The sequence below is a fragment of the Heloderma suspectum genome, chromosome 6 (assembly GCF_057233095.1).
Source record: "Heloderma suspectum isolate Gila_16-S chromosome 6, 16-S_ref, whole genome shotgun sequence".
NCBI classification, from domain to species: Eukaryota; Metazoa; Chordata; class Lepidosauria; order Squamata; family Helodermatidae; genus Heloderma; species Heloderma suspectum.
In genome coordinates, this window is record NC_139463.1 from 115,621,062 (window position 1) to 115,644,378 (window position 23,317).

Here is a 23,317-nt window from a genome sequence, read left to right on the forward strand (position 1 = left end):
GACTCTCACTCAGCATTGAGATATGTGAAAGATTAAAGTCTAAAACTGCGCTTTTATGAATGGAGTAAACAGCCCATATTCTATGAATGAGTCGAGCCACTATCCCGACACATCAGAAAATTGCGAGACTATGCCTATAAGAAGGGAGAAAACTGCTTTGATGAATAAGCCTATCCTGACCCATAGAAACAGTGTAAGGGAGAAAGCAGCAGCAATGCTCAGATTTTCTCAATGGGAAAAAGATGCTATAGATTCTCAAGAGAAAGGTGCCCTTTTTTCTTTTCTTTTTTTAAGGAAGTGGAGCCAGCACGTATTTTGGTGTGTTTGTTGTTGCTTTGAGGGGTGTGGAGGGAAGAAGAGCTGTGGGCGTTGGTGTGACCAGAGCAAGAAGAATGGAAGAAGCAGGGCAGCAGCGCTGAGGGGAGAAGAGTCTGGAGTAGGTGGTTCTCCTCAGGCACCCCAAGGGCTTACCCAAGTTCATTCCGAGGTGGATATAGGCAGGGAGTTACTTAACGCTTGACCACCAGTTTTGAAAAACATAAAAATCCTATGTCTATTAAAGGACGCGCCAATGTCTCCCCTGCCCCCCCGTCTCTTCCCACCCCCCCTTTTTTCCTCTTTTCCTAATTAGACAGCGGGAGGGTTTCTGACTCCTAGTGAGCCCAGAAGCTTTTATGAATGAGAAAGGCAGGGTAGCGCTTTAATGAGCTTCCGCCGTGCATTAAAAACGTGGTTGTTCAGGCAGGCATTTGGGGTGGGTTAGGGTATTTTAGAAAATGTTTTTATTGTAGAATTTTATTGTTTTAAACTGTTTTATTATATCCTATACATCGCCCAGAGTGGCTGGGTGACCAGCCAGATGGGCAATTAATAAATTTAATAAATAAAATAAAATAGATACCACTGGCAGCAGTAGTAGACAACCCAAAATTCAGTTACCATTCAAAATTCAGACTTCTCCAGATTTTGCAACAGAAGTCTCCAATTAAAAAAACTACACAAAAATATGTATATTAGAGAAAAGTGTACAGAAAAATGCATATACCTGTGAAAATAATGTTAATATGCATCATATTATAAAAATTGCCTGCAAAAAACCCTGTCTATTAAGCAAAGTTGTGCACAAAAATGGATGCATTAGGGGAAATGCACACAAAAATGCAAACTTTAAGCAAATAAATTCTCAAAGTTCAGGACAAACAAAGCTTAAAGACTGGAAAAATGAGAAACTGAGATTGACAGCTGCATTCATCCTTAAAGCTCTATATAGATGCATAATAATAATAAAACACCAGCACCAGCAAATATCCCCCAGCTCAGTCATCTAAACTGAGTGTCTCATTCACCTGTTTGCCCTCTGCAACAGCGATAGAGTGAGGCTGACAAGGAAGACCACACAGAAGACCAGCACGAAGTTCTGCTTTCCAAGCCGTAAATCAAAAGACATGGCACAGAAGAATGGCATCAAGACACGGCCCTCCCTTCTCTCACCCTGCTTCTCCTGGCGTTCCTTCAGGTGTGTCCTGGACAGCTATCATAAAGGCTGGCACTAAAAGCCGTCAATGATTCTTGGGTTGGCTCAAGCAATCTGCCTGAAAAGGCAGCCACACCTATTATATTGCATATGATCATAGGGTTTTCAAACATTCCTCTCAACAAAGGTGCTAGAAATCTTATCCTGGGACCAACAACCTCAGTCAATGTTCTTTTTTCCTGTATCTGGGAATTTACCCCCAGGGCATGCCATGCAATTAAAAAAATGCAAAGCAACACACAACGGGCATCATAAACCCTGTGGCACAAGAGAAGAGTTGTTGGTTTCATCACCCAAAAAGCTCACTCAGTTGTTTTATTTTAATTTATTCTTGGGAAATGCATTGTTAGGACTGACATATATATCCAACTTGCCCAGAATTCTGTGTCCAATGGCAGACATCAAGGTTTTCCATAGAAAAGCTTGACTACAACAGCCATCCCCAATTGTTTTTTCCTGGTACCTGCCAACCTAAGTTATGCTAATCACAGAGAGAACAATAACTATTGCATTTGAGAATAACTCGCAGCCAGAGAGATAGATTTCATTCCATGACTTCAAGTTTCCTCCACCTATGGGGTACAATAAACATACAAATGAAAGTGATGAAGTTGAGGTTTATTCCAGGGCTAAAGAAAAGGAACCATGCAGCTTGTGGCTGGCCAAAGTGAGCAGGGCTCCCCCTCCCATAAGATGGGGTGAATCCCCTGCCTCAGGAGGTGGTGTGGGAGGAGCAGCAAACTACTTGCTCCCCCTCCCTATCAAGAGGAGCCCCTGGCCTCTGTATTGGCTGTTCCCAAGAGCCCTGCTGGTTGGTCTCTTGCAGTCACAGGAAGAGAGAGGGGCTGGTGAGGCTCTCTGGAGCTGTCGCCCATCCAGTGGTACACTCTGGAAAGCCCCGCCAGCCCTGCTCTCCATCTGTGACAAATGTTGGAGGGGGAGAGCAACCAGCACAGCTCTCCAGAGCAGGCACCCACCCTCTGGCACACCCTGAGGATCCACTCAGGGCAATCCATTGAGCGGGCAGGCTCTCTGAAGACAGTTCTTGTGGGACACCTCTCCTGTTGGCCCTGAGTTTTATGTAATAGAAATGTGGCTTGTGATGCTACCTACAATGAAATTGTCACAATTGAAAGTTTAAGATTGGTGAATCCCAACAAACCTGCAACGAAGGATACTTTTCATAAGATGAAACCCTAGAATCATAGAATAGTAGGGTTGGAAGGGGCCTGTAAGACCATCGAGTCCAACCTCCTGCTCAGTGCAGGAACATGATGTGCCAGAAGATTTAAGGCAAATGTGTGCTAAGGATCTGCACACAGGGACTTCAAAAAAGGCAGTTGGGACAATCTCTGTAACATATGATTCTGAAGTCCATCAGCATACCATTTTGTCAATCCATGGAGTAAGAACAAAACACAAATATGCTAATTGATATGCACTTGTGAAGTCTTTGCACCACGTTATAGTTATTAATGAGCAATTAAGTAGGGAGCAAACAGCTAGAGAGCTGTTTGCTTCATGATTTCATGAACAGCTTGTTGTACGTGAAGATCTAATGCAGTGAAGCAGAACTGTTTGGAGGGCTGGATTGCCCCCCACTCTGCACCCCACAGGTTGGATGACATGAGGAGGCAAGGTTCCACCCCTGATATCATGTTGGGGGTGTGGACCCATCTCTTGATGTCACCCTCTCTTTTCTTTGTTGGCACACAAAGCAAGAAAAGCCAAGTATGCACTACCTAAAATCCTGCTTTTCTTGCTTTGTGTGCCCCTGACAGGCCAAAGCCAGTTTCATCATGAAAAACGTAATCAACCCCATAGGTGCTGTTCAGCCAGTGAGAAAGGGTTGTTGCTCTGTCCAGGGGTGGGCACTGACGCTTAAGCCCTGTTCCTGGCAGAACCCTAAGAGGCAGCATGGGCTGGATTGGGGTGCCCTGGAGGCTGGAAGTTCTGCACCCCAATCTAATGGGTCTGGCCATTGGTATTCATGGTGCTAATATTCAGCAAGCCAGGAAAGTATCAGAAGTGACATCTACTGATCTTGAAGACACTTGTACATTCCATATTTATGGGCAGAATCAAGATGCAGTGAAGAGGGCAAGAAGTGACCTTGAATTTGTTGAAGATGTCATCCAAGTCCAAAGAAACGTAGCAGGAAGAGTTATAGGGGAAAAATGGAAAATGCATTCAGGAAATAATAAATAAATTAGGTGTTGTGCGAGTGAAAATTGAGGCTCAAAATAATTTGAAAAATCTACAAACAGAGGTGTCATCAGCTGCAGCAGGGAGAATGCAAAAACCTGAACTCAAAATTTGGCAGCGGATGGTCCCTTTTGTCTTTGTGGGAACCAAGAACAGCATCACAAATGCAGCAATTCTTTTGGATTATCACCTCAATTATTTAAAGGAAGTAGATTAAATACATCTCGAGAGGTTGCAAATTGATGAACAGCTTTGACAGATTGGGGCTACTTCTTAACAACCACCAAACCTCATAGATAAAGAAAAAGGATATATAGGTGATGATGGCCCAGGCCTTGGAAGACGTAGCCTACTCTACAGAAATGGAAGGTACAGCAGGTGTGAGCTAAGCTATGTTTCAAGAACTAATTCTGAAGCACCAAATGCTTCTGAAACAGAGTCTAGTCACAGAGATGAGTTTAGGACTGGTCAGAAGCAGAAGAAATCAACAGCTACCTTCACAGAGGAGTGAAGACATGGTAGAAGTGCAACACCCCTATTGGATTCAAAACATGTAACTAGGGATGTACAGATCCCCTTACCTGGGGCCCGTGGGTGGGTCCACAGGTGGGGGAAGGCGATCCAGTCTTCCCCCCGGAATCCTCCCCGGCCGGCTCCATTCCACAGGGAGTCCGGAACTTCCATAGGGGATGCCATTTGCGTCCCTGCCATTGGCCGTGATTAGCTACGTAAATATTTACGTAGCCTATCACAGCCAATGGCAGGGACACAAATGGCGGCCAATCACGGCCAACGGCAGCGACGCATTTTGTTCCGCAGTGGATGGCTGCGGAATGAAGAAGGAGACCCGGACCAGCCGCCGTCAGGTAGGCTCCGTCCCGGGGGGGATTTAGGGGGGGCAGCGGGGGGGTAGTCCATTCCGCCACGGACTCCAGGAGGCTGGATTCCAAAGAATCCAGCCTCATTGGAGTCTGTGGCGGATGTAACTGAAGTCAGAGTAAAGTTTGGTTGCCCAGAATAGTGGATGGGGGATGGTTGTATTCCTGATCAAACTTATTTGAAAAATAAGTGGGCAGGACCTTCATTTTAAGCTATTCTATTTTTTAATTAAAATTACCCCAGTAGGAGAGTTGCTGATTATGTACAGAGTTGTACAAACTTGGCTCCTGTCTCTTTTGTTTTTCTGCTTTTTTAATATCATTTTTCCATGCATACAAGCAAGCATATAAAAAATGGCAACAAGCTGTGCACAGTTTAACAAATATTTTTTAAAGTTTTCAACATTTAGAGAACAATCCTATGGCCCATAGACAGTGTTCGGAGAGCCATAGGAAAGTTTGGATTCCTGGTTCTGAGGGTGGAGACAGTGCTCTGATATTGGACCCAGGAATCCAAGCTCCCCGCCCCTCCCCATTGCAGCCAGCATGGAGAGAACCACACACATGAAGCAATAAAGTGGAGTATACTGTACCTAAAACCCTACTTTTCACGGGTCACGCACTGCTTGAAAGCAAGATACTTCCAGGTTGGGTGGGAGGAGTAGAACTGAACCTCATCAATCCAGCAGGTGCTGCTCAACCAATGAGAGAAGCTTGTGTCCCACCCCAGTCCAGGCTTCCCCCTGGTACTGAGAGCACCCCAGCAGCACAATTTTGCCCTATTCCAGCAAGCAGTCAGAAAGTTATAGCTCCAACCCTCTTTTCCCCTTTACACCCACTTCTCAATGAAGAAGCTAAATCCTGCTATTATCCACTATAGCATTTGGAGAGGAACCCTGAAGGCACCCCACTTGTGCAATTTTGACCCATTCTAGCAAACTGTGAGAGAGGTATAGCTCCCACCCCCTTTTCCCTTTCATGTACACTTTTCAAGCTGCAAAGTAACACAAGCATAAGAGAAGTGCATAATCTAGGGATGGCAGAGAATTCCACCACGGATCTCGGTGAGGCTGAATGCCAGTGCATTCGGCCCCCCAAAATCTGTGGCGGAACAGCCTGCCCCCCCGCCCCCCCCACGGATCCCCCCCGGGACGAGACTTACCTGGGGCGGATCTTCCGGGTGGCGGCGGCTCCAGCTGCGGTGGCTGGTCTTCCGACCGGCTGCCGCCGCCGCCATTTGCAGTTTGTTTTGGTTTTTTTTACAGAGACATGATAGGCTACGTAAGTTTTTACGTAGCCTACAACATCTGGGTAAAAAAAAGAAAGGCGTACGCAAATGGCGGCGGCTATGGTCTGAGTCTGAAACATAAAGATTTACGTAGGCTAAAACGGGGAATGAAAAAGGGACGCAAATAGCACCTGCTACGCTATTTGCGTTCCCCTTTATTTTCGCCGTCATAGTCTACGTAAATATTTACGTAGATTAAGACGGCCAAAAAGAAAGAACGCAAATGGCGGTGGCTGTAGTCGCCATTTGTGTACGCGGTTTTTTGTTTTTTTGTTTTTACCCAGAGCCCTCCGCGGCTGGAAATCCAGCTGCGGACGGCTCTGGCCTGGCCGAGCCTGGCCGGCTGCTCCGTGGAGCTGCCGCGGAGCACAGCCGGCCGTTCGAGGATTCCGGGGGGAGGAACGGAGCGCCTCCCCCCCCGGCCAGGATTCCGGGGGGAGGGACGGAACGCCTCCCCCCCCCCCACCAACATAATCCGCGAAAGGTAAGTCACTTTCGTACATCCCTACTTGCAGGTCACAGAGGCATGCCCAGGATTTAATGGGGGGGGGGAATAGGATGGAGCACACTGCCATTGAACTGCTCCCGAGCCGCATTTAAGAAAAACAACAGAGTAAAAGGACTTTCTGAAAATGCGCATTTTGGGGACAGATGCTATGGGCTGGCAGTGGATTGATGGCAGCGTCATTTGTCACAAATGACCCCAATGCGCTCTGCCACCACATTAAGTCAGCCGTGTAAATTGTCCCAGTGTCTCTTGAGTCCTATATAATAGCCAGTAAGCAGTCTTTTGAAAACACCAACGTAAATATTCCCTTATGTACAAAAAATACCTTTAATAAATTTAGTCTTGTTTCTACTGTTGGTGCCCATTTCATGCCTAAGTCTCTTATACCCAGCTACTAGGAGGTTTTAAATTATACTAAGGGCGCAATCCTATTGGGACAGTCAGCCACCTCCAAACTCCTCCAAGGGGACCCTCTCCTCCCCGCTCTGACGCTCTGCATTTGCAGCTAGACAGCGCTGGGGATGCTGGAGCAGGAAGGGTGGATGCTGGATGGTGCGTAGGAAGTGCCGTAATAATGCTTCCGTGCTCTCCTCCTCTCCCTGCCCCCAGGAACGCCCCCTTTTCGCCCACTCTGTGCTGCGGTTACCAGTGCAGAGACAGGGAAGAACCATGCCCTCTATGAGGTGGCAGGGGAGGGGGTGGGGACCACAGTTTCTGAGAACTGAGCCTTGACTCCAGGTTCAGTTCTCAGAAACCAAAAAACTCTATGGTCGTTTAGACATTGTCTAGCGGCCATAAGATTGCTCTTTAAGAGAACTGGTGGCAGTGGAAAAGGGTCAGATTGTGAAACTCTTAAGTTATAATGGCAGAGAGTTCCTTGATCCCTGAAATATAAGAATTTGCTAAAAATAAGAAATGCCATAGGTGGGCTCGCCCAGTGAAGGCACAGTTTTCCCATAGGTGGTAGCACTCTTGGAGAGAAAATCCTTCATACTGCTCTTGGGCAATATTCTCTGTACTTATTAGCTGCATCATATTGAATTTTTTGTTGACATTTGTCTGATTACAGTGCAAAATATTTTGTATGCAAACAGTTTCAATAAAGCTGGATCTCCTTCTGCTAATAGATATTGATGCAATCTTTATAAATGATTGTTTTAAACAAATCAAATTAAAAAGAAGCAAGAACCTATTTTTTCTGTGTTAAATTGGAAACATTGTTTACTTCAGTTATGTGAAAGCTGAAACATTTTCATTTTCAAGAATTTGGTTGGTAATGTGCCATTACTGGTTAAAACATACAAGTTTAACTATTATATACACTAATTCTATACTCAATGCTGACTTCAGTACGGTGCTAACTGGATTTGGCTTATCTAAAACTGGAATAGGTTAATCACATTTTCAAATGACATTTTGCAGTATTTTTGTGCCCCACTTTGTCCTGGTTCCCCTTCATGGATCACTGCCTTGTTGTGGCGAAGGGGCTTGCGTAACTCAGTGAAGCCATATGCTATGCCGTGCAGGGCCACCCAAGACGGACAGGTCATGGCAGAGAGTTCTGACAAAATGTGGTCCACTGGAGAAGGAAATGGCAACCCACTCCAGTATTCTTGCCAAGAAAACCCCATGGAACGTATCACAAGGCTAAAAGATATGACGCCGGAAGATGAGCCCCTCAGGTCGGAAGGTGTCCAATATGCTACTGGGGAAGAGCAGAGGGTATTTCCAAGTAGCGCCAGAAAGAGTGAAGCGGCTGGGCCAAAGCCGAAAGGACACTCAGCTGTGGATGTGTCTGGTGGTGAAAAGAAAATCCGATGCTGTAAAGAACAATATTGTTTAGGAACCTGGAATGTCAGATCAATGAATCAAGGTAAGCTGGAGGTGGTCAAACATGAGATGGCAAGATTGAACATCGACATCTTGGGAATCAGCGAACTAAAATGGACAGGCATGGGCGAATTTAATTCAGGTGACCATCATATCTACTATTGTGGGCAAGAATCCCTTAGAAGAAATGGAGTAGCACTCATAGTCAACAAAAGGGTGGGAAAAGCAGTATTGGGGTACAATCTTAAAAATGATAGAATGATCTCAGTACGAATCCAAGGCAAACCATTCAACATCACAGTAATTCAAGTCTATGCCCCAACCACTGATGCCGAAGAAGCTGAGGTTGATTGGTTCTATGAAGACCTACAACACCTTCTAGAACTCACACCAAAAAAAGATGTCCTCTTCATCATAGGGGATTGGAATGCTAAAGTAGGAAGTCAAGAAATCACCGGGATAACAGGCAGGCATGGCCTTGGTGTACAAAATGCAGCAGGACAAAAGCTAATAGAGTTTTGCCAAGAGAACATGCTGATCATAGCAAACACTCTTTTCCAACAGCACAAGAGGCGACTCTACACATGGACGTCACCAGATGGTCAATATCGAAATCAGATTGATTATGTCCTTTGCAGCCAAAGATGGAGAAGCTCCCTACAGTCAGTAAAAACAAGACCTGGAGCTGACTGTGGCTCAGATCATGAGCTTCTTGTTGCAAAATTTCAGCTTAAATTGAAGAACGTAGGGAAAACCACTAAACCATTCAGGTATGACCTAAATCATATCCCTGATTAATATACAGTGGAGGTGAGGAATAGATTTCAGGGATTAGACCTGATAGACAGAGTGCCTGAGGAACTATGGGCGGAGGTCCGTAACATTGTTCAAGAGGCAGCAACTCAATCCATCCCAAAGAAAAAGAAATGCAAGAAAGCCAAGTGGCTGTCTGATGAGGCTTTACAAGTAGTTGAGGAAAGAAGGGAAGCGAAAAGCAAGGGAGAAAGGGGAAGATATACCCAATTGAATGCAGAGTTCCAGAGAATAGCAAGGAGAGACAAGAAGGCCTTCTTAAATGAACAATGCAAAGAAATCGAGGAAAACAACAGAATGGGAAAGACTAGAGATCTCTTCAAGAAAATTGGAGATCTCAAGGGAACGTTTTGTGCAAAGACGGGCATGATAAAGGACAAAGAAGGCAGGGACCTCACAGAAGCAGATGAGATTAAGAAGAGGTGGCAAGAATACACAGAAGAAGTATACAGGAAAGATCTGAATGTCCCTGATAGCCATGATAGTGCGGTCACTGAACTTGAGCCGGACATCCTAGAGAGTGAAGTCAAGTGGGCCTTAGGAAGCATTAGTAACAACAAAGCTAGCGGAGATGACAGTATTCCAGCCGAGCTATTTAAAATCCTAAAAGATGATGCTGTTAAAGTGCTGCATTCAATATGCCAACAAATCTGGAACACTCAACAGTGGCCACAAGACTGGAAAAGGTCAGTTTACATTCCAATTCCAAAGAAGGGCAACGCCAAAGAGTGTTCAAACTACCGCACAATTGCGCTCATTTCACATGCCAGCAAGGTGATGCTCAAAATCCTACAAGCTAGGCTTCAGCAGTATGTGAACCGAGAACTACCGGAAGTACAAGCTGGGTTTCGAAGAGGCAGAGGAACTAGAGATCAAATCGCCAACGTTCGCTGCATCACGGAGAAAGCAAGAGAATTCCAGAAAAACGTCTATTTCTGCTTCATTGACTACGCTAAAGCCTTTGATTGTGTGGATCACAACAAACTGTGGCAAATTCTGAAAGTGATGGGAGTACTAGACCACCTTACCTGTCTCCTGAGAAACCTGTACGAGGGTCAAGAAGCAACAGTCAGAACCAGACATGGAACAACCGATTGGTTCAAAATTGGGAAAGGAGTACGACAAGGCTGCATATTGTCACCCTGCTTATTTAACTTATATGCAGAGTACATCATGAGAAATGCCGGGTTGGATGAATCACAGGTCGGAATTAAGATTGCTGGGAGAATTATCAACACCCTCCGATATGCAGACGATACCACCCTAATGGCAGAAAGCAAAGAGGATCTAAAGAGCCTCTTGTTGAGGTGAAAGAGGAGAGTGCAAAAGCTGGTTTGAAACTCAACATTAAAAAAACGAAGATCATGGCATCTGGCCCCATCACCTCCTGGCATATAGAAGGGGAAGAAATGGAAGCAGTGACAGATTTTATTTTCTTGGGCTCCAAGATCACCGCAGACGGTGACTGTAGCCATGAAATTAAAAGACGCTTGCTCCTTGGAAGGAAAGCTATGGCCAACCTAGACAGCATAGTAAGAAGCAGAGACATTACCTTGCCGACAAAGGTCCGTCTAATCAAAGCTATGGTTTTCCCAGTAGTAATGTATGGCTGTGAGAGCTGGACTATAAGGAAGGCTGAGCGCCGAAGAATTGATGCTTTCGAACTGTGGTGCTGGAGAAGACACTTACGAATCCCCTGGACTGCAAGGAGGTCAAATCAGTCCATCCTAAAGGAAATCAACCCTGAGTGCTCATTGGAAGGACAGATAATGAAGCTGAAGCTCCAATATTTTGGCCACCTAATGCGAAGAGAAAACTCCCTGGAAAAGACCCTGATGCTGGGAAAGACTGAAGGCAAAAGGAGAAGGGGACGGCAGAGGATGAGATGGCTAGATAGCATCACGGATGCAATGAATATGAACTTGAGCACGCTCCGGGAGAGAGCGCAGGACAGGAAGGCCTGGCGTGCTATGGTCCATGGGGTCATGAAGAGTCGGACACGACTGAACGACTGAACAACAACAACAACAACAATTGTCCTGGTTCTTTATTGCCTTTTGAAGCGTCTGAGCTAGATGAATCCTCTTGTGAGTTAGCCTTTTATTCTGTGAACTGACCCCTGCTTTTACTAGGTGAGTTGACAGTGAGAAATGAGGGTCTCCTCTGATACAGCTGGGCTGAAAGTGGTACTGCTGATAATGACTTGGGCTGTAGTGCTTGTAACTGTATTTCCTAGCACCATTGTAACTGATGATGTTGCTAGTAATGGTGAGAAATGTCAAAGCAGGTTTAAAAAAAAAATACCTGTTTCAGTTCATCTTGGCAGTGTGGGAGTGGGGAACATATTGATTTTGAGCAGAAATGGTTTGCTTAATTATTTGTATTAACATACAATTTAGAACAGTGCCTTTCCCCCTCTAAAAGGTGCTCACATGGAGTTATCTAGAATATGAAGTTAAACAACTGAGCTCACAAACATGAACCCACCTTTTCTGGTGTGAAGTGATGTTGGGAAGATGCAATCTGAAGCAAACAAGTAGTACAGTGAAAGAGATGGCTTACGCCTTTCACTTACGCTTCTTTTTAACAGCAACACCATAACACCAAAAATGTTTTATCCCCATCAGGCAATCTTGAGTTCCAAAGCAACCACAGATAGGGGGGTGGGGGTGGCCTGAGTACTCCCAGCAGCTGTGTGGGCAGGAAGCTTCAGTCTGTTTCCCATAGGGATGGACGAAACCACTTACCTGTTTCATAAGTGGCATCCGCGGTGGGGGCGGAGGCACTCCATCCCTCCCCCCCCAAAATCCTCCCCGGCCGGCTCCCCTCCGCGGTGACTCCGTGGAGCCACTGGCCGGGTGCATCTGCAGCAGGGCATCCGGCTGCTGCAGGTCTGCGGCCACAAATGGAGGCTGGCGTAGCGGCCACCATTTGCGTCCCTTCGCTGAGCCATGATAGGCTACGTAAATATTTACGTAGCCTATCACGGCAAAAGTGGGGATGCAAACGGCGGCCGCTACTCCATTTGCGTCCCTGTCTTTTGCTGTGATAGGCTATGTAAATATATACGTAGCCTATCATGGCAAAAGAAAAGACAGGGACGCAAATGGCGTAGCGGCCACCATTTGCGTTCCTGCCTTTTGTTGTGATAGGCTATGTAAGTATTTACATAGCCTATCATGGCCTCCGCAGGGACGCAAATGGCATCCCTGCGTTAGCCATGATAGGCTACGTAAATATTTACGTAGCCTATCATGGCCATTCAAAGGAAGGCCAATGGCGGCCGCAGATGTGGCCACCATTCGCAGAGCACTGGACGGCCAACACCAGGTAGGCGCCGTTCCGGGCCCATTTCACGGGGTGGCAGGGGGGTTTGCTTCGTTCCGTCATGGATTCTGGGGGGGCAAATTCACTGGAATTCAGCCTCCCTGGAATCCATGGCGGAATTCTCCAACATCCCTAGTTTCCCACCTCCCAGCTGAGCAGAGCAGAGCAAGCTGCTCCAGGGACTACAGAAGCAAGCAAGCTTCCAGAGAGTGAGCAACCAGAGTGAGTGAACAGGGGGAGCAAACAAGAGTTGGCCAGGGGAGTCGCAGTGGTAGAAGAGACAAAGGAGACAGAGGCAAAGAGGTAAGTGGGCTGCAGGAAGCCCAGGGGGCTGTCCTTTATCCTTCTGAGTGGCTATGAGCTCACCAGGTGCTTCTGAGAGCTCCAACTGAATGGGGGGGGGCTGAGTACTCCCAGCAGCTATGTGGGCAGGAAGCTTCAGTCTGTTTCCCAGCTGAGCAGAGCAGAGCAAGCTGCTCCAGCTGGTCCAGTGACTACAGAAGCAAGCAAGCTCCCAGACAGCGAGCGACCAGAGCAAGCAAACAGGGGGAGCAAACAGGAGTTGGCCAGGGGAGTTGCAATGGTAGAAGAGACAAAGGAGACAGAGGCAAAGAGGTAACTGGGCTGCAGGAAGCCCAGCGGGCTGTCCTTTTTCCTTCTGAGTGGCTGTGAGCTCACCAGGAGGTAGAAGAGACAAAAGAGACAAAGGAGACAGAGGCAAAGAGGTAAGTGGGCTGCAGGAAGCCCAGGGGGCTGTCCTGTTTCCTTCTGAGTGGCTGTGAGCTCACCAGGTGCTTCTGAGAGCTCCAACTGAATTGGGGGGGTGGCCTGAGTACTCCCAGCAGCTGTGTGGGCGGGAAGCTTCAGTCTGTTTCCCACCTCCCAGCTGAGCAGAGCAGAGCAGAGCAAGCCACTCCAGCTGGTCCAGGGACCACAGAAGGAAACAAGCTCCGAGAGAGAAAGCGACCTGAGCGAGCGAACAGGGGGAGCAAACAGGAGTTGGCCAGGAGAGTTGCAATGGTAGAAGAGACAAAAGAGACAGAGGCAAAGAGGTAACTGGGCTGCAGGAAGCCCAGCGGGCTGTCCTTTTTCCTTCTGAGTGGCTGTGAGCTCACCAGGAGGTAGAAGAGACAAAGGAGACAAAGGAGACAGAGGCAAAGAGGTAAGTGGGCTGCAGGAAGCCCAGGGGGCTGTCCTGTTTCCTTCTGAGTGGCTGTGAGCTCACCAGGTGCTTCTGAGAGCTCCAACTGAATTGGGGGGGGTGGCCTGAGTATTCCCAGCATCTGTGTGGGCGGGAAGCTTCAGTCTGTTTCCCACCTCCCAGCTGAGCAGAGCAGAGCAGAGCAAGCCGCTCCAGCTGGTCCAGGGACCACAGAAGGAAGCAAGCTCCGAGAGAGAGCGCGACCTGAGCGAGCGAACAGGGGGAGCAAACAGGAGTTGGCCAGGGGAGTTCGGCAGGGGAGGTCATGGGGGAGGCCCCTAACATTTTGTTTTTGTTTTCTTTTTTTACAAACTTCCCCCCCCCCATTTATTTGTCTTGTAACACACACTTCCACACCAGTGGGACTCTGCTTTTAACCTCTACTGAGTAGAGGAGCAGGCACAGGCTAGTCTAGAACAATCAGAAAGCTAGACACAAAAAAGGAATAGAGGCTATGGAAGGACAAGACTCTCCTGTGGTGGTGACCTGCAAGGTGTGTGTAATGTTTGTTTTCTTGCCTGAGAACAACATGGCCTACACCTGCAACAAGTGCAAGTTGATCACGCTGCTGGAAGAAAAAGTAAGTGGACTGGAGCAGCGACTGTCGACCCTCCGGGGAACGAGAGAACACGAAGAGTTCTTGGACAGAATGGGGGAACTACAGCAGCAAAATGAAGACCAGAAGCTTGAAAAGCAACAGCAAGCTGAGGCAGAAGTGGGAAATGCTGAGGTGAGGAAAAATGCAGTAGAGGATACTCCTTGGAAAAGGGTGACAGGAGAAGAAGAACTAGACGCCACTCTGCACCAGTGGAAGCAGTGGAGCTGTGGATTCCAGGTACTTGAGGATGAGACTGGAGGACAGCCTGCAGAGGAAGAATCACAGGGGAACCTGCATGAGAGTGAGCAAGAGGCTGAAGGTCAGTCAAGCAGGGGCAATGAAATGCAGGCTTACAACAAGAAGAAGAGAAGAGTGGTAGTAGTGGGAGACTCCTTGCTGCGTGGGATCAAAACCCAAGTATGTCGCGAAGACCCGTGGACTCGCCAGGTATGTTGTCTCCCGAGAGGACGGATTAGAGACGTGACTGCAAGGTTGCCTGTACTCATAAAGCCCACTGACAGGTATCCCTTTCTTCTCATCCATGTGGGAACAAATGATACCACCAAGTGGAGCTACGAAGAAATCACGTCAGATTTTGAAGCTTTAGAAAGGAAACTCAAGAACTTTGGGTCCCAGATAGTTTTCTCATCCATCCTTCCAGTAGTTAGAAGAGGGCTAGAAAGGGAAAGAAAAATACTCCTGGTGAATGACTGGCTACGAAGGTGGTGCCAACGTGAGAGATTTGGATTCTGGGACCACAGGCTATACTTCCTGGAAGATGGGCTGTTGGCAAGGGACGGGTTGCACCTCACAAAGGCTGGGAAGAATGTGTTTGGCCACAGCATGAAGAACTTCATCAGGAGGGCTTTAAACTGAATACTAGGGGAAGGGAGATGTAAAGTTGGGGGTAACAATGGACAAAGGCTCATGCACCGCAATGGAGAGAACAGCTCTAATAGCGCCCAATAATAGTCTTCAGACACATGTAGGAAGAAAGCCAGACTATGAAGCACATGGTCTTCGATGTCTATATACTAATGCCCAGAGTATGGGAAACAAACAGAACGAACTTGAACTCTTAATACAGGAGGGAAATTATTACTTGATAGGTATAACTGAGACTTGGTGGGATGACTCTCATGACTAGAATACAGCAATTGAAGGATATAACTTGTTCAAAAAGAACAGGAGGAACAGAAAGGGAGGTGGGGTTGCGCTGGATGTGAAAAATACATATCTCTGCACAGAAATACAGGACAATGAGCTTGGTAGCCTCATTGAGAGCATCTGAATCAAAATAAATGGAGCAAAGAATAAAAGGAACCTGGTGGTCGGAGTCTATTACCAGCCACCCAATCAAGGAGAAGATGAGGATGACGCTTTTGAAAAGCAAATAGCCAATGTTTTAAGGAAGCATGATGTAGTAGTAATGGGGGACTTCAATTTCCCTGATATTTGTTGGGAGACAAATTCTGCAAAACATGCCCCCTCCAGGAAATTCCTGACTTGTGTGGCGGATAACTTCCTCCTACACAAAGCAGAGGAAGGAACTACAGGATCAGCTATCCTTGACTGGATCCTAACCAACAGGGATGACTTAGTGGATAAAGTAGCAGTTACAGGAACTCTGGGGGAAAGCAATCATGATGTACTTGAGTTCTTGGTTCTAAGGGAAGCAAAAGGCGAGTGTAGTCAAACATGTACCCTGGATTTCAGGAAAACTGATTTTAATAAACTCAGAACAATGATCAGTAAGGTCCCATGGCAAGCGACTCTAAGGAGAAAAGGAGTCCAAGATGGGTGGGACTTTTTTAAAAAGGAAATTCTCAAGGCACAATTACAAACAATTCCAAGAAGAAGAAAAGGTGGAAGACAACAGAAGAAGCCAATGTGGCTTCACAAAAAGCTGAGAGATGACCTGAAAACAAAAAAGGACACATATAGGAAGTGGAAAGAAGGCCAAGTAATAAAGGAAGAGTACAAGCAGGTAGCACAGAATTGCAGGGATGGCGTCAGGAAGGGTAAAGCTGAGAATGAGCTGCGGTTAGCGAGGGATGCTAAAAGCAACAAAAAGGCTTTCTTCAGCTACGTGCATAGTAAAAGACACAGGAAAGAAATGGTTGTTCAGCTATTAAATAAGGATGGCAAAATGATAACAGATGACAAAGAAAAGGCAGAGGTGCTCAATTCCTACTTTGGCTCATTCTTCTCCCAAAAGCGGGTCTATGACCCCTCTAGCAAAAGGCGAAGTACAGGCTGAAGGGGCAGGATTGCAGCTTGAGATCGATAGGCATATGGTCAAGGAACACCTAATGACTTTGAATGAGTTCAAATCTCCAGGGTCAGATGAACTGCATCCTAGAGTAATAAAGGAACTGGCAGAAGAACTCTCAGAACCGCTGTCTATTCTCTTTGAGAAATCATGGAGGACGGGGGAAGTGCCAGATGACTGGAGGAGGGCTAATGTTGTCCCTATCTTCAAAAAGGGTAAAAAGAAGGAACCTGGGAACTACAGACCAATCAGTGTGACATCAATCCCTGGGAAAATTCTGGAGCAGATTCTAAAGCAATCCATCTGTAAGCACCTTGAAAACAATGCAGTGATTACTCGAAGCCGACATGGATTTGTCAAGAACAAATCCTGCCAGACAAATCTGATCTCATTTTTTGATCAAGTAACCTCCCTTGTGGACCATGGGAATGCTGTAGACATCATATACCTCGACTTCAGCAAAGCTTTCGACAAAGTGCCCCATGTTATCTTGATGAGCAAACTAGGTCAAAGTGGGCTAGATGAAACAACAATCTGGTGGATCCACAGTTGGCTACAGAATCGGACTCAAAGAGTGCTTATCAATGGGACCTTCTCAAACTGGGGAGAGGTAACGAGCGGGGCACCGCAGGGCTCAGTCCTGGGCCCAGTGCTCTTCAACATTTTTATTAATGACTTGGAGGAGGAGGTGCAGGGAACGCTGATCAGATTTGCAGATGACACAAAACTGGGTGGGGTAGCTAATACTTTGGAAGACAGAAACAAAATTCAAAGTGATCTGGATAGACTGGAGCGCTGGGCAGAAAACAACAGAATGACATTTAATAGGAATCAATGCCAAGTTCTGCACCTAGGAAAAAGAAACCAAATGCATAGTTACAAGATGGGGGACACTTGGCTCAACAACACTACAAGCGAGAAGGGTCTTGGAATTGTTGTCAATCACAAGCTGAATATGAGCCAACAATGTGATGTGGCTGCAAAAAAGGCAAATGCCATTTTGGGCTGCATTAATAGAAGCATCGCTTCCAAATCCCAGGAAGTACTCGTTCCCCTCTACACAGCACTGGTTAGGCCTCATCTGGAGTACTGTGTCCAGTTCTGGGCACCACACTTTAAGAAGGATGCAGACAAACTGGAGAGGGTTCAGAGGAGGGCAACGAAGATGATCAGGGAACTGGAAACAAAGCCCTATGAAGACAGACTGAAAGAACTGGGCATGTTTAGCCTTGAGAAGAGAAGACTGAGGGGAGATATGATAGCACTCTTCAAGTACTTGAAAGGTTGTCAGAGAGGAAGGCCAGGATTTCTTCTCGATCACGCCAGAGTGCAGGACACGGAACAGGCTCAAGTTACAGGAAGCCAGATTCCGGCTGAACATCAGGAGAAACGTCCTGACTGTTAGAGCAATACGACAATGGAACCAATTACCTAGGGAGGTGGTGGGCTCTCCCACACTGGAGGCATTCAAGACAAGGCTGGACAGCCATCTGTCAGGGATGCTCTGACTTGGATTCCTGCACTGAACAGGGGGTTGGACTCGATGGCCTTGTAGGCCCCTTCCAACACTACTGTTCTATGATTCTAGGTCCTGCAGCATGCGTGCTGGTGGAAATCTAATTGTAGTAAAGAATGAATATTTTTCTTTCTCCTCCTAACCAATTCAATCCCAACCAAGCATTTCAGATTCCAAAGAAACCCCAAATATCTCTCAACAAGCCTGCTGGTGGAAATCCTAATGTGATGGTGAATCATTTTTAGCCCCACCCCAATTCATCATGGTGCAGTTTCCAATTAAGAAACTTGTATTTACATGCAATTGTCCTATCGTAATGGATCCAAAAAACAGGATTGTTAGAATAGCGTTCCCACTCACTGTTCAATGCATTCTGCCAGCTACTGATGTAAGCAACAAACAGGCATGGGTCAACCCACAAGACAATTTCTCTTGCAATACAGTAAGCCTAAGATGCTTCATAAGTCAATACAGGACCAGGACAACGTGGGGCATCTTTGCTGGTCCCAGGCACACCATCCCTCCCATCTGGATTTGGGCCTGAAAGACCAAGAAGAAGTCTGGGTCCATGGAGGTTAAGTTGTAACCAAGCACAATTTGTGACATTGCACAGGATCGCTGATCATGGGGCACATCATTTAAGGCATTAGCCTTAGCTTCCAAGTTACTGGCTTTTTGGAGTTTGGACATGTTGGGAATATGGCAACCCCATCTGCAAGTTACAGCAAGGGTGCAGTTTGGCAGTCATTAATGCATGGGAATTTGGGGCATAGGTTGCCCTAGGATCTCTATAGCCTACATGTGTTTTCCTGCTCCTCTGCTTCTCTCTCTCTCCCTTCTGCCTTCCCCTATTGCTAGGAGCACATGGCTTGCTCTCTCTTGCTCCTGCCTGTGTTTTTCTCTGCTAACTGCCTAACAAGAGGCAGCAATACTAAGTAATTCCCCTCAGGTTTTGGGCCCAGACACGCAGAGCAGATTTTACCAGACTGTTTGATTTTTTTTCTACCCTTCACACACGCAGAGGCTAGTCCTTAGATTTCTTTTTGGCTGCTGAGCATTTTGCAAAAATGGCCTCAAACACTAATGGGGGTTTGTTTGGAAGATTACCAAAGCTGAATAGCCAGAACTTTGAGCAATGGAAAACAAGGGCAATTGTATTAGAAGCAAATAAGGTCTCCAAGAGCATCACAAAAGACATCACAGAAGAGGCAGGAGAAGTACAGAAATGGTTGGAGAAAGATGAAGTAGGAAGAGCCTTTATTTATAATGCATTAGATGACGAACAGGTAATTCATGCAGAAGAGACTGTGTTAATTGGCTATGCTCCAGGAACCAAGGTCATTGAGTGATGAATTTAAAAATAGGTGAAGTCAGCACAAGGCACCTGGTCTATTCTGATGAACGAAATAAGAGCTGACAAGAGAAGAACTGTATTAGACAGCTCAGAGAGGCCTGATGATGGCTATAAGACCCTCTCACTAGCACCAGATATGGAGCAGGAAGATAAGGTAGATGATGCAAGAGGCGAACTAGAGGTCAAGGGCAGTATAGCTGAGGAAGGGGATGTAGATGTCGAGACAGATGTGCTGGAAGATACTGCGACAGCAGATCAGATTCCAGAACCAGCTCTCACTCACCACGGCCCAACAGAGGTATAGCAGCTTGACACCTGTTCTACCTCGCATGGTCGGCACCATCCAATGAACCGTCAACTTGGGAGGAAATTGAACAAATGCTGAAGATGAGGCCAATCAATGGAGGGAAGCAGCCCAAGAGGAAATAGAAGCCCCGCACAAGAACAAGATGTGGATCCTAATCAAACTACCACCAGGCAAGAAAGCCATAGGATGAAAATGGGTCTTCAAGAGAAAGCAAGGTGAAGTGGAACGCTTCAAGGTGGGATTAGTGGCCAAAAGTTTTCTACAGAAGTATGGAGAAGACTGATGAAACCTTCACCCCTGTTGTTAAATACAGCACCATCAGAATACTCCTAACAGCCTCCAGAAAGATACAAGTAAGACACCTTGACATAAAGACTGCTTTTCCATATGGAGAGATAACAGAGGAACGGTATATGGAACAACCTCCAGGTTTCACAAACTCCAAGTAAGCAAATCTTGTGTGCAAATTCAAGAAAGGACTTTATGGACTTAAGCAGGTGGCAAGAGCTTGGAATGAGAAATTAAATAAAATGCAAGGCTTCAAACAAGGTATGGCAGATCCATGTCAGTATATCAGAAACAGAAATGGACATTTAACTTTAATCCTTGCATATTTGGATGACGTCACTGTGATAACACAAAGGGATGAGGACTATGCAGGAATTGTATGCCACCTAAACAAGGAAGTGGAAATAAAAGAATCAGGCAATGTACTATTTAGGCATTCAGATTGAAAGAGAAGAGGATGGTTCCTATCTTGTAAGTCAATGACAAAAGATTATTAAACTTTTGGAGACATTACGACTCAAAGGTGCCAGCACCGTGGCAACACCAATGGAAACAGTTTTTTTCAAGAAGGAAGGATGAAGCGAACTTTTGCCAAATAATAGCAAGTACAGAACAGCAACAGAACTCCTATACTTAATCACTACTACCAGACTAAACATAGCAACTGCTGTGAGAATCCTAAGCAGAAAAACCAGCTCACCCACTGAAAAAAACTGGGTCGCTGTAAAAACAGTGGTTAGATACTTAAAAGGGACTATGGACTTTAAACTCAAATAGCCAACTAGTAGCTGTAAAAGAAGAAAAAATAGAGTCTTTGACTCTAGGGCTCCTTCACATGGAGCTTTTATCCTGTGATTGAGATTTCTCCTTTACGGAAGTTTGCGGGCTCTTTACATGATGACGTCATCATTCAAGGTGACTCCTGCACGTAATGACCTTTGTTCCATTTTTAAATCAATTTCAGATAATGAGCTATCAAATTACCCCACTGTGTTCTACTTCAGTTTCCTCTGTGAAAAGAGTAAAAGCAGCAAGAAGAGGAGCGTGATCAATGAAAGATAATGGAAGACTCAGATACGGGAGAGGGAGGGGGAAGGGGGTGGGGAAAAAGGAAGCATGTGAAAAAGGGAGTCCTTGTGATCCTTCATTTGAAACAGAAGCAGAAAGCCCCGTTTTAAATGCAGGATTTTAGGCTGGTGTAGAGATGCCCTAGGCCTAGACTGGATAATAAAACTGTGTATGTGATATACTGTAAGAAAGAGTTCAGTTCAAAGTAACATTGAATGCATTGTTTCAGTGCATTCCAGGAAAGAAGATAATGGTTGATCGTGCACATCTGATATCAAGAGTGAATATGTAACTTCCTCTTGTGGAAAATAACTAAGGCAAAGCCATATTGTCTCGGCTTCTTCGTGCCTACGTGGCAGATTCCTCAAAAGCCTAAAACTGTTGTCTCTGTTTCTTCCATATCAAAGGGCAGTAGAGATAAGTTATCTTGTTGGCACAGCAGCTCACTAGAGGTGTACGAAACCCCACTTACCTCCATCCGCTGGAGTCCACGGGAGGGGGGAGGTGATCCGGTCCGGTGCGCTGGGGTCCGTGGGGGGGGGAGGCGATCCGTCCCTCCCCCCAGAATCCTCCCTGGCCGGCTCCACTATGCGGCAAGGCCGCAGAGCCGCCAGCCACAGCCGGACTTCTGTTCCGGCTGCTGCTGGGCTGCAGCCACAAATGGCGGCCGCTACACCGGCCTCCATTTGCGTCCCTGGCAGGCCATGATAGGCTACGTAAGTATTTACGTAGCCTATCATGGCTAAAGCGGGGACGCAAATGGTGTAGGGAACACCATTTGCATCCCTGCCAGGCCATGATAGGCTACGTAAGTATTTACTTAGCCTATCACGGCAAAGAGCAGGGACTCAAATGGCGTAGCGGCCGCCATTTGCATAGGGGACGCCATTCGCGGCTGCACAGTGGAGCGGCAGGGAGTGGCGGCCAGATCCGGACCCGCCGGAGGCAGGTAGGATCTGGTCCGCAGGGACTTTGCGGGATGGCGGGGGGGAGCAGTCCATTCCACCACGGACTCCGGGGGGGGGGCGGATTCTTTAGAATCCAGCCTCACTGGAGTCCGTGGCGGAATTCTCCAACATCCCTACTCACCCCACACCTATGAATCATCGTGCTTCCAAAATAATTGGGTCATAAATCTTGGGAAAGTTGCAGGATTCTCAGAGAGGAAGCTGAGGATGGGGTGGGGGGTTCAGTAAAAGTTCAGATGATAATGACCAGACATGTGCGTTAGGCTTGGCTGATGTCACTTATTTAGCCAAATTATGATTATAAACGTAACTGGTGAGTATTGATCTGGGCTGCCTCTGGGTTGAGAGAGCTGCCTTCGTTGTACATGAAAAAACTGGAGTTGGATCTTACCCGCGTGTCCAGAGCTTAATTGGAGGGCAGCTGGGCATGGACCTCCAAGTCCAGTTTTGGACTTTTACCATACTCTTCAGCAAATATTTGAGGCTTAAGGAGCGTTGTCTTTCTTAATGTAACTCTTTGTTGTTTGTAAAGCCTTTTTGTAATCAAGTAGAATTGTAACTGCAGCTTACTGCAGAGAGGATTTCAGAACTGATGGGAAAACTCTGTCAGTCTGTACTCCTCCCACCATGCTCAATAAAAGACTTTCCTACTTACTAACCAAAACTGAAAGTGAAGACTGGTTTTCTTTAGGGATGGCAGAGAATTCCGCCACGGATCTCGGTGAGGCCGAATGCCAGTGCATTCGGCCCCCCGAAATCTGTGGCGGAATGGCCTGCCACCCCCCGCCCCCCTGCGGATCCCCCCCAGGATGAGACTTACCTGGGGCGGATCTTCCGGGCAGCGGCAGCTCCGGCTCCGGCGGCGGCTGGTCTTCCGACCGGCTGCCGCCACCTCCATTTCCAGTCTTGGTAAAAAAAAAAAAAAAAAAAAGACGTGATAGGTTACGTAAAGATTTACGTAGCCTATCATGGCTGGGTGGGTTAAAAAAAAAAAGACGTGATAGGCTACGTAAACCTTTACGTAGCCTATCATGGCTGGGTGGGTTTAAAAAAAACAACAACCGCGTACGCAAATGGCGGTGGCTATGGCCACCGCCATTTGCGTTCCTTCTTTTTGGCCGTCTTAGTCTACGTAAATATTTACGTAGACTATGACGGCGAAAATAAAGGGGAACACAAATAGCATAGCGGGCGCTATTTGTGTCCCCTTTTGATTTGCCGTTTTAGCCTACGTAAAGATTTACGTAGATTAAGACGGCCAAAAAGAAGGAACGCAAATGGCGGTGGCTGTAGTCGCCGCCATTTGCGTACGCGGTTGTTTTTTGTTTTGTTTTTTTACCCAGAGCCCTCCACGGCCGGAAA

The 23,317-nt window shown here is 46.7% G+C and overlaps 1 protein-coding gene and 1 pseudogene across 2 annotated transcripts in view; one reads left to right on the forward strand and one right to left on the reverse strand.

The window, feature by feature from the left end:
- LOC146342678 (alpha-N-acetylneuraminide alpha-2,8-sialyltransferase-like) overlaps positions 1-23,317 on the reverse strand; it is a 59,630-nt gene that overhangs the window by 18,221 nt on the left and 18,092 nt on the right. The window lies entirely within an intron of this gene.
- On the forward strand, positions 1,446-4,261 carry LOC146342679 (fragile X messenger ribonucleoprotein 1-like; annotated as a pseudogene).